This window comes from Aedes aegypti, chromosome 3, assembly GCF_002204515.2.
Source record: "Aedes aegypti strain LVP_AGWG chromosome 3, AaegL5.0 Primary Assembly, whole genome shotgun sequence".
Classification (NCBI taxonomy): Eukaryota; Metazoa; Arthropoda; class Insecta; order Diptera; family Culicidae; genus Aedes; species Aedes aegypti.
This window is the reverse complement of record NC_035109.1, coordinates 172,322,285-172,332,587: the sequence shown is the minus strand read 5'-3', so window position 1 is coordinate 172,332,587 and position 10,303 is coordinate 172,322,285. Positions and strand designations below refer to the sequence as shown.

The following is a 10,303-nucleotide window of genomic DNA, read 5'->3' as shown; positions in this document are numbered from 1 at the left end:
TGTTTAATTGTTTTTTATTTAATCTCTTGAATGCCTGTAATCAAAAGAGGAAAAATGATTTACAGTATAAAAAAAGTTGTTTCTCGTAAAAATAGTCGACTACGCGTAATAACGATCTGCTCCTTACCTTGTAAAAAGCGGAATAGATCCCTCCAGAGTCATCTAAACATAAAAAAATGATGGTTTACATGGAATTGTCAGTTACATGAAATACGACCGACCAAAAATCACTCGCAATGCATGGCTAACTCCATGATAAGCGACTGTTTGAAATGGGAAAATTGTCGTTGAAAACTGAAGAAACATATCGTACTCTGAATCGCGAAAATTTTGTGATCAAATTATCGTTATGTGTAAAACAATTGCGGGTTTTCTGTTCAAAAGTAAAGGACTCATCAAATGCTTGCAGCCTCCGGAAAAAAGTTGCTTGATCTCCCGCTGCCGCGCTGGTCAACCACACTCTTGTATTTGAACTGCACTAGTTTTTTTTAATTAATGACACTTTATACCATAGGGGTGCATTCGTGTCATAAACTGCACTAGTGCAAAACCTGCAAACTCCGCTTCCACTATCCTTATTTTATTTTTAGTGAGGGTTGCAATTGGAAGTTGTAACAAATTTTTTCCAAGGTTTACAACGCGATTATTTTCAACGCGAAACTGAGTAAAACGCGGAAAAAAAAATCCACTTTTTTCACTATTACAAAGTACAATTTGATAAAAATGAAAAGGATTTTTCTTAACTTTAATAAAATAAATAAATTAAAAACGATTGAAATATTTGCACAAATAAAAATATTAACTAATATCGTTGAAATATTATAATTGTAATGGATAATTTGCGATTGCAGCAGCCGAATTGATATGATGCACGAAGATGAAAAATCCGTGACGGTAGATCCAAAACACAACCGTACGCGAGACTGTACCAAAATTCGTAGGCAAAATGTGATTTCGTAGCAACCTATAATCAAACCAACAATCTTGCGATCGATAACACGCGCTTATCGACGCCAATATGATACTGAAACGGCATATAAAGCGTTTATGACGCAATAATGGTTTTCTTCATAAGGAAAAATGTAGGAATTTAGATAGTCCAGTTCGCTGCGCGTACGAAAGCGTTTTAAGTTTTCCATCCTAGTTTGGGAATCACTGGCATAGGGTAATATTTTTACACTACCCATCGGATTCGATAGATAGGTACTGAATGAAAAACTCAGAGCCTGCTGTCTTTCGGCATCGCACGTAGTCGTTCCGCACGTCATACGCATGGAGGAGCGCTGTGCAGTCTCACCCGACTAGAGAGCGTCGCGACGTCCGCCGTGATCAGCGTTCGCGTAGTGCGGCAGAAGCGTAGAAGCGTTGCGTCGCAAGGCTCATGCTTACGGCTTAATATACTCTGGTCTCTGGGTTGGTTATTGACATGCGGCAGTGCGGTGCGGTATATTTGTTATTTCATTTTCGGCGAGTCACAGCTCAGTCAGTTGGATTCCGCTACTCGGTAGCATCGGTTCGATTCCCTCGTGAAGACACCAAGGGTAGAGACGTTCCAAAATTTTGGACATTGTCGTCGATCAAAATTACGCGTCCACTTCTCGGTTGTTTATTGGTGGGTGTGTGAAGACTTGCGCTGGGAGGGAAAATTGTCGCCCAATTACCACCCATTTGCCCATTAACGGCCGCCCGGGTCTTGGGATTGTTTGTTTTCCTTCGCCGTTCGGTTTTTCGCCAGTTTGGTTTCCGTTGGTTCCGTCGTTTAACATTGTTGTGGCACCAGATGAAGAAAAGTGGCGAACCACGAAAGAATTATGGAGTGGGAAAATTTATGCGGTGCTGTGGAAAAATTTGAAAATTTTGAAGAAAATGTGATTGTAAGAAATCAGCGTCAATCAGAAAAAGGAGGATGAAAGGCGACGAGTCAACCGTTGAAATTTATGATTGTTCAGATAGGTCTGTCTCTCGTGACGGGGCGTGAGGTTGGCGCATTTTCTCGGCATGCAGCCGCGTGCCACTGAGGTTTGATCTTGGTGGTGCCATCCAAGAGTTTGATTAAAGTACGTTCTGCCGCGCTGGGAAAATAATAATACATTCCGAGCGGTTTTTCGGTGTGGGTGGCATACAAGTGCGTAAATATAAATAACAGGATAAATGCTATGCAGATGATCGTCCGAAGAGTGGATGAATGAAAAAGGAAAAGCACAGCGGAAGAATGTAAATAGTGGTGCATCGTGTGTTGGAAAGTGCTTTGATGGGAGATCGCTGCAGATCAACGTTTTCCGGTGGTGCGTTTTCAAACAAATTCAACGGTAGAGCGGAAGCCGAGTTGCTGTCATCAAAGGTGCTGTTTTCATTTGATATTTGATTTGATTGCTCGGTGTATGTAAATATCAATTCAATAGTGTTTACGATATAAATCGAATGGTTCGTTTTGTAATCGGTTTGCAAATGAAAGATGTTCAATAAGTGGAAATGTTTACTTCCAATAACTGTCAGCGTTTGTGTAGTATAACTGTGGTATTTTTTGTCTTTTGATATTTTCTGGGTCGTTTACAAGTAAAATTCTAAATAGGTAATACCAACAACAATCTTTCTTGCCTAATTTCATGGCATCGCACCAGTTTTTCGTCATAACTGGACCGCTTGCAAAGCGTTTGATATAAAGTCGATTTTATAGATGCAAAGATTTGGATACCGGTATTCAATTCCGATATGCGGTCACAAATGTAGTGTATACATTTCCTTTTTCTCCAGTGATTCTTGGATCTACCTGAGCCTTGGTACAGCCAATTTTCTATAACACGATATGGAAGGCAACATCGAGTTAGGGAGGTATCGAGTAGTAAAACACAAAATTAGTGCAAATGCGATCCAAGGGACCATAGAGGTAGCCATGAAAACCTACTTTTACTATGTTTCTCAAACACGATATTGAGAGTCGGAATTTCGAGTTAGCGAGAGTTGAGTGTATATTTCGAATCTATTTATGTGAACGTATATGAATATAGTGTATTCTAAGTCGTTCGATCTCATGTGCAACATCTTGAACCACAATAATCATTTGATGATTTGACATGTTCTGATGGAAGAGGCTTAAACTCTTAAGGCTGGTTTGCTACTGACAACAAAAGGAATTGCCTATCTCGATGCGTGGAAAATTTCTTCCAAGAAACGGTCAAGAAAGTCACATTTTTCTGATCGCAGTACGCAGTTGAGAAGAAATGTCACTTCAAAGGGGGCTCTAGGAAATTTCTTGGCCCATTCAGTCAAGGAATTTCTTTACTTATCTTGAGCGAAACAGCATACTTAGCTTTACTTTCCAACCAACTTAAATCGAATTATGTTTTTAATACTGTAATATATAAAGGCACCTTTAGTTCGACAAAAAATGTCCATCGGATGAAAATCTATTGTTTAAGGATCAATAATCTTGTGGCACATAGTAAATTCAAATTTTAAAGAATTTCCATCATGTGAAACACTAAATCCAATTGTTTCATGAAATAAAATCATCTGGAGTTCAATTGATTTTTTTTTTTTTTGGCATAGATTGATATTCCAGTCCAGGGGCCTAGATAGCCGTAGCGGTAAACGCGCAGCTATTCAGCAAGACCAAGCTGAGGGTCGTGGGTTCGAATCCCACCGGTCGAGGATCTTTTCGGGTTGGAAATTTTCTCGACTTCCCAGGGCATCAAGTATCTTCGTATCTGCCACACGATATACGCATGCAAAAATGGTCATTGGCATAGTAAGCTCTCAGTTAATAACTGTGGAAGTGCTCATTAGAAAAGCTGAGAAGCAGGCTCTGTCCCAGTGGGGACGTAACGCCAGAAAGAAGAAGATGATATTCCAGTCAAAACTCTACAGGGTGATTACTAATTCCTGTCAGTAAAGTAACTGATCGTAGATAAAAGATGTATGTATGTATTTTAATTTCCAGTGTACATCCTGTTTTGTACATCTATAAAGTTTGTTTTGACAAAATAAAGATTAAATCTTTTTTCATTTACCTTATTTTTTAGTTATATGTGTTGTTTTAAAGGCATTACACCTGGCACGCACGTTTTCCACAGATATGTATTTTTTACTAAACTCCGCAGAAAAATTTGCCTGATTAAAACAGTATGTTACTACAATCTTTCAGACTAACTAAGGAATAAAATAAAACTGATTATGGAAAATCGTAGCGAAAAAAATATGTCATTTTTGGTTGAAAAATCTGCTTTTGAATAACTGAATTAAGGTAAAACAATAAATATGTTATCTATGTACAGCGAAGACAAATGTTATAGATGTCCGAAACTGGATATACACTTGTAATTAAAATTCATACAACCATCTTTTTTCAGTGATAACTTATTTTACTGACAGGAAATAGTAATCACCCTGTAGTATAGTATAAAATTTCACTTTTTGATTTCTGATGGTAAATGTGTTACTTTTAAAATTTTGATTCTAATGAGAATCCAGAAAGCATTATGATAATAATCCATAAAAGTTTCTGATTAATCCTCTCAGAATTCTCGTCAGAATCCTCACACGATTCTCTTTTAATTTTCCTCGCCTTTCATCATAATTCTCTTCATAATCAGATCTTTTATCAGATTGCTTATCAGAATCCTCTCAAAATTTTCATCAGAATCTTCTCGGGATTCTTTTCAGAATCTCATCAAAATCTTCCTAGGAATCTCATCAAAATCCTAGATTCATAGATTCTCATCATAATAATCTAAGATTTCTCATCGCAATGCTTTCGAGATACTCATCATAATTAATCAGATAAGTGTTCTCACCGCAATCCTTTCAATTTTTCATCAAAAATTTTCCAGGATTCTCATCAGAACTTACTTAAGTTTATCATCTGAACCATCTCGGATTCTAATCAGAATCCTCTTAGAATTTTGATCAAAACTCTCACTGTATGCTCATCAGAACCGTTCCAATTTTCTCATTAGCTGGACAGCCTCCAGAAATCATTTTTTTGCATTATCGTAAAACTGAAGCACAATTCATAAGACTAACTAAATCCAAAAAGAGAAATTATTGGAAAAATGTTTGTCAAAATTTAGATAGGGAATCTTCTTTATCTACATTGTGGACTGTTGCCAGAAATCTAATAAATTATGATCCCGCCGTTTCTACTGTTTTAGAAAATTCAGAAAAATGAATACAGGAGTTTGCTACAAAAATTTGTCCTGATTTTGTCCCACGTTCCACTAAATTTAAAAATAGTTCACTAAATTATTTTCCTGAGCTCTGTTGTCCATTTTTATAACCCGAGTTTAATTTAGCATTATCAATTACTAAAATCACTGCCCCAGGCATTGATAACATTAAGTTTATTGTGTTGAAAAATTTACCTGATGATGGAAAAATTCGTTTACTTTCAATATATAATGCTTTCCTATCTCAAAATATCATTCCTAGTGAATGGCGCTTTATCAAAGTTATCAGTATCCTAAAGCCTGGTAGAGATCCATCTTCAGCTGATAGTAGAAGACCTTTTAGTTTATTATCTTGTTTGCGTAAGCTTTTGGAAAGAATGATTTTGAATCGTCTTGAATTGTGGGCTGAAAACAATAAAAAAGTTTCATCATCTCAATTTGGATTCAGGAGAGTTCGTGGTACTCGTTATTGTGTTTCAATTTTAGCTTCCCAAATTCAACTTTCATTTAATAAAAAACAGGTCTTAGTTTACTTTTCTTGGTGTATCTGGAGCCTATGATTCTGTTCTATTTGACTTATTGTTTGAAAAGATGAATCAAAATTCTCAGTATGTTTTCTAATTTATTATATAATTTATTTCCTTTTAAAGTTATGATTTTTTTTCCATGATAGATTTTCCATTCGTTATTTTGAACTTCCACAAGGATCATGTTTAAGTCCGTTTTTATATAATTTGTTTACCAGCGATATAGCATCAATAATTCCTAATGGCTGTTATTAGCTTCAATTTGATTCATGGGCTCATGGCAACGGATTTTCATTTTCTGTTCAAAAAACTAAATATATAATATTTTCGAGAAAACATTCGAATATTTCCATTAATTTATATTTTAATGGAATCTAAATTGAACAAGTTGATGAATTTAAATACCTTGGCATATGGTTTGACTCTAAATTAAATTAGAACAGAAATATGGTTCTTTCACTTTTGGAAGTGCTGCACAAATACATTTTATCAAACTTGAAAAAATACAGTTTCGTGCCAATATTTTATTCGTGCGTAAATTTGATGGAATTACTTCTGCACAATTTTATTTCACTGATGGATCCTTAGCTCAAGATATCGCGGGTTTTGGAGTATACAATGAATTTTTGGTTCATCTTTTCAAACTAAAATCTACTTGCTCCATATTCATTGCAGAATTGATTGCTTTATACTTTACTTGTTACTTGATAAAGGATTGCCCAACAAATGTCTACGTTGTATGTTCAGATAGTTTGAGTAGTTGTCGTGCTTTGAGTACCATCACTTTCAATTTCAAAACTCATCATATTTTATTCATGATGAAAAAAATATTACTTAATTTGCATCAAGGATTTATCATTAAATTTGTGTGGATCCCTGCTCATTGTAGAATATACGGTATTGAGTAGGCTGACTCATTGCACATTGGACCGAATCCGGAAAAATGTGTTTTCTCTGTTCTCGTCGATTTTAGACGTTCGATGTCTTCAGAGAAGTTATTCGTAATTGAGTTTTGCATCTTTAAAGAAAACAGTTGAATAGGGTGGCCCGAATTTAAGTTAAAATTTTGACTCAAACTTTTTTGTTTGATGAAATTTGTGGCTGCGCTCTTCTGCAAACTTTTAGAAAATGTTATTTTGAACAACTTTGTCGAAGTCACTTTTGATCTAACTCTTCATTTGAGCTAAGTAAATTGATTTTGAAAGTTTTACCTTAGGGTGAACCCAAAAAATCAGTTATTTTGATCTAACTTTTTTATTTTCAGTTTCACGTGAATGTGATCTTCAGAAGAATTGCAGAGGATATAAAGATACACATTTTTGCTGAACATCGCAAGTTTGTAATTCTTGTTATTTTGAAGTTATAAGCAAATTTAAGTGGAAAACTATGAAATATTTGGATGCCCATAACTCATGGAGTTGGTTCGATGAAATTTTTCTTTTAGTGGCATTAGAAAGGCCATACAATAGGCCATTTTTGTTGCAAAAACTGTGAGAATGTAATTTTTGTAAATTGATAAAATTCACTTCGAAAATACACTTTGAAACTCGAAATTCGATGTAACTCACAAAATTTTCAAGTTAACAGCGTGCTGTCTTCAGCAATGTTGTAGAATTTAACTAGATCTACTACTTTCCGATACACCACTTTTTGGAGAAATGTGAAACAAAATATGAAAAAATGATAATACGATGTAGATGTAGGTCACCTTAAATTTATTACTAAATAACATTAAGTTAATATATCAGTGGTCGCTTTCATATACTATGATGAGTATTTATGATTTTATTATTATTTTATCGGTACTCACTGGTATAATTCACATATAATTCAAAATGTAAAATGGTGCCAATGCAACTTGAGAAACTTGAAATGTTTCGTCATTGTGACTGAATACATACAATAGTGTCCTAGGGTACAGAACTGTGGAAATGGTGGAATAAACTAACATCATTGAAGAAGCCAAGTATCAAAAAGTATGCAGGTTTGGAAAATTATTGATGGAATAAAAGTACAATTATATTGCTACTACTTGAAAAATGTTAACTAATAGTAAAATGTATTATAAGTTCTACATTTTTTTGTTTCACATTTCTCCATAAGGTTCGATATGAAAAAAATGTAGATCTGGCTAAAATCTACAACTTTGCTGAAGGCAGCACTCCGTTAACTTTGAAATTTTGTGAGTTGCAGCCGAATTTTGAGTTTTTTAAGTGGATTTTTGATGTGAATTTTCTCAATTTACAAAAATTTCGTTCTCACAGTTTTAGCAGCAAAAATTGCCTATTGTTTGGCCTTTCTAATGGCACTTAGAAAAGTTTTTTATCGAACCAACTCCATGAGTTATGGGCATCTAAAGATTTCATAGTTTTTCACTTAAATTTGCTTATAACTTCAAAATCACAAGAATAACAAACTTACAATGTTCAGCAAAAATGTGTATCTTTACTTCCTCTGCAATTATTCTGAAGATCACATTCACGTAAAACTGAAAATAAAAAAGTTAGATCAAAATAACTGATTTTTTGGGTTCAACCTAAGTTAAAACTTTCAAAATCAATTTACTTAGCTCAAATGAAGAGTTAGATCAAAAGTGTCTTCGACAAAGTTGTCCAAAATAACATTTTCTAAAAGTTTGCAGAAGAGCGCAGCCACAAATTTCATCAAACAAAAATATTAGAGTCAAAAGATTAACTTAAATATGGGCCACCCTATTCAACATTTTTCTTAAAAGATGCAAAACTCAATTACGAATAACTTCTCTGAAGACATCGAACGTCTAAAATCGACGAGAACAGAGAAAATACTTTTTTTCCGGCTAAATTGTCGATTCGGTCCATTGTGCATTGGCTAAACTTGCTGTTGTTCGGGGTATAACTTATGATCGTGATATTTTTCCTTCTGAGCATTATCCTAAATTGAAAATAAATTCCCTTGATAGTTGGCAAACTTCAATTCATTCAATTCATTCAATTTGCCTAAAAGTCAGTCATTTTCCTTGGTTTAGAAATATACCAGGAACCAGAAACTTTATTTGTAACAATCATTTATATAGTATCAATATTGTGGATTCAAATTTGTGTGAATGTGGTGAATCTTATGAAGACATTGATCATATTGTACTTCAATGTACTAGGTTCATTTTACCGAGGAATTAACTATTTAATAATAAAATAAATTATGGTCATCCAATTCCTGTATCTATTTAGGATATGCTGGGTAGATGTGTAGGTGTAGATACTATTCGAGACCTAGGTATCACGCTAGATTCAGCTCTAACTTTTAAGCCCCATTATCTGGACACTATCGCCAAAGCTAATAGGCAGCTCGGATTTATATTCAAAATTGCGGATGAATTCCGTGACCCAACCTGTCTCAAAGCGTTGTACTGTTCCCTTGTGCGTTCCATCATAGAGTTTGGATCCGTCATCTGGTGCCCATACCAAAGGGTTTGGATAATGCGACTGGAGACTGTACAAAGAAAATTTGTGCGCTATGCCCTTCGGCATCTGCCGTGGAGAGACCCCACAAGTCTGCCACCATATGAACATCGTTGTCAACTGTTGGGTATTGACACACTTGAGAGCAGAAGGTCTACAGCTCAATCAGTGTTTGTAGCTAAAGTTTTGGTAGGCGAAATTGATTCACCGGAAATTCTTGCCAATCTGTTAGTATATGCACCAGAACGGCCACTCCGTACAAGAAGTTTCCTACATCTCCCTGCTCGGACAGTTAATTACGGATTACATGACCCTATTCGATACATGGCAGCACGCTTCAACGAGCACTATCACCTCTTCGATTTCGGCTTGGCAACTTCTACATTTCGACAACGGATTGAACGAGTGTTACGCGAGGAAGAACGGGAAGATATTTGATATTTGTTTGATGCATTTTTAAAGTGTTAGAATTAAGTTATTCGTTGTATATGTCTTCAATATGCGTTTCAAATAGTTGATTATATTTTTTTTTTACATTAATTGTTCATTAAGACACATAGTCAGATGAATTGACAAATATACAAATACAAAAAGATGTTATCATATACTTAAACTCTTCTTTAGTTTTTTTTAATGAAATCTCATGTTTTGTTTGATACTCGTGCTTTGTGTGTGTGTGTTTTTTTTAATTTTTATTTGCAGGTATGAAGATGGAATCTTCTCTGTCAGAGCCAATGCAATAAATCGAGTGCCTCCCCGTGCCACCTTAATTCATCGCATTGGTTTCCCACACATTTTGCTTTCGTTACCGAAATCTAAATGAACTTAACACATGAAACCTGAGAACATCTTTTAGTGTGGGGTTCAACATTTGCAGTGCTGTATGAAAGATTTGGCATAGCTGCTAGCTGATTTATTTTCAAAATGATGAGATTTCTTGTCTTTGTATTATAGTCTCTTTAGTCTGTGATATGAAACTAAAGTGAGGTTGCGTCCGGAATAATAATCATGGAAAGATTACTAATTTTCATTTATTTAATTTTGTTCAACCTGCGGAACCAAATCTTATCCCACTATTTGATAGTTAAGTGTTTTGAAAGTTTGATACTTAATATAAAGGTATCATACATTATGTTCCAATTTATATATTTTTCGACTGGTAATTTTTCAG

General features: G+C 34.9%; 1 protein-coding gene across 1 annotated transcript in view; it reads left to right on the top strand.

The window, feature by feature from the left end:
- Positions 1 to 1,484: 1,484 nt before the first annotated feature.
- LOC5570884 (cardioacceleratory peptide receptor) overlaps positions 1,485 to 10,303 on the top strand; it is a 362,493-nt gene continuing 353,674 nt past the window's right edge. The window contains exon 1 of the mRNA XM_021855915.1: positions 1,485 to 2,341. The gene's annotated coding sequence lies outside the window, so the exon portion shown is untranslated. The remainder of the gene's footprint in view (positions 2,342 to 10,303) is intronic.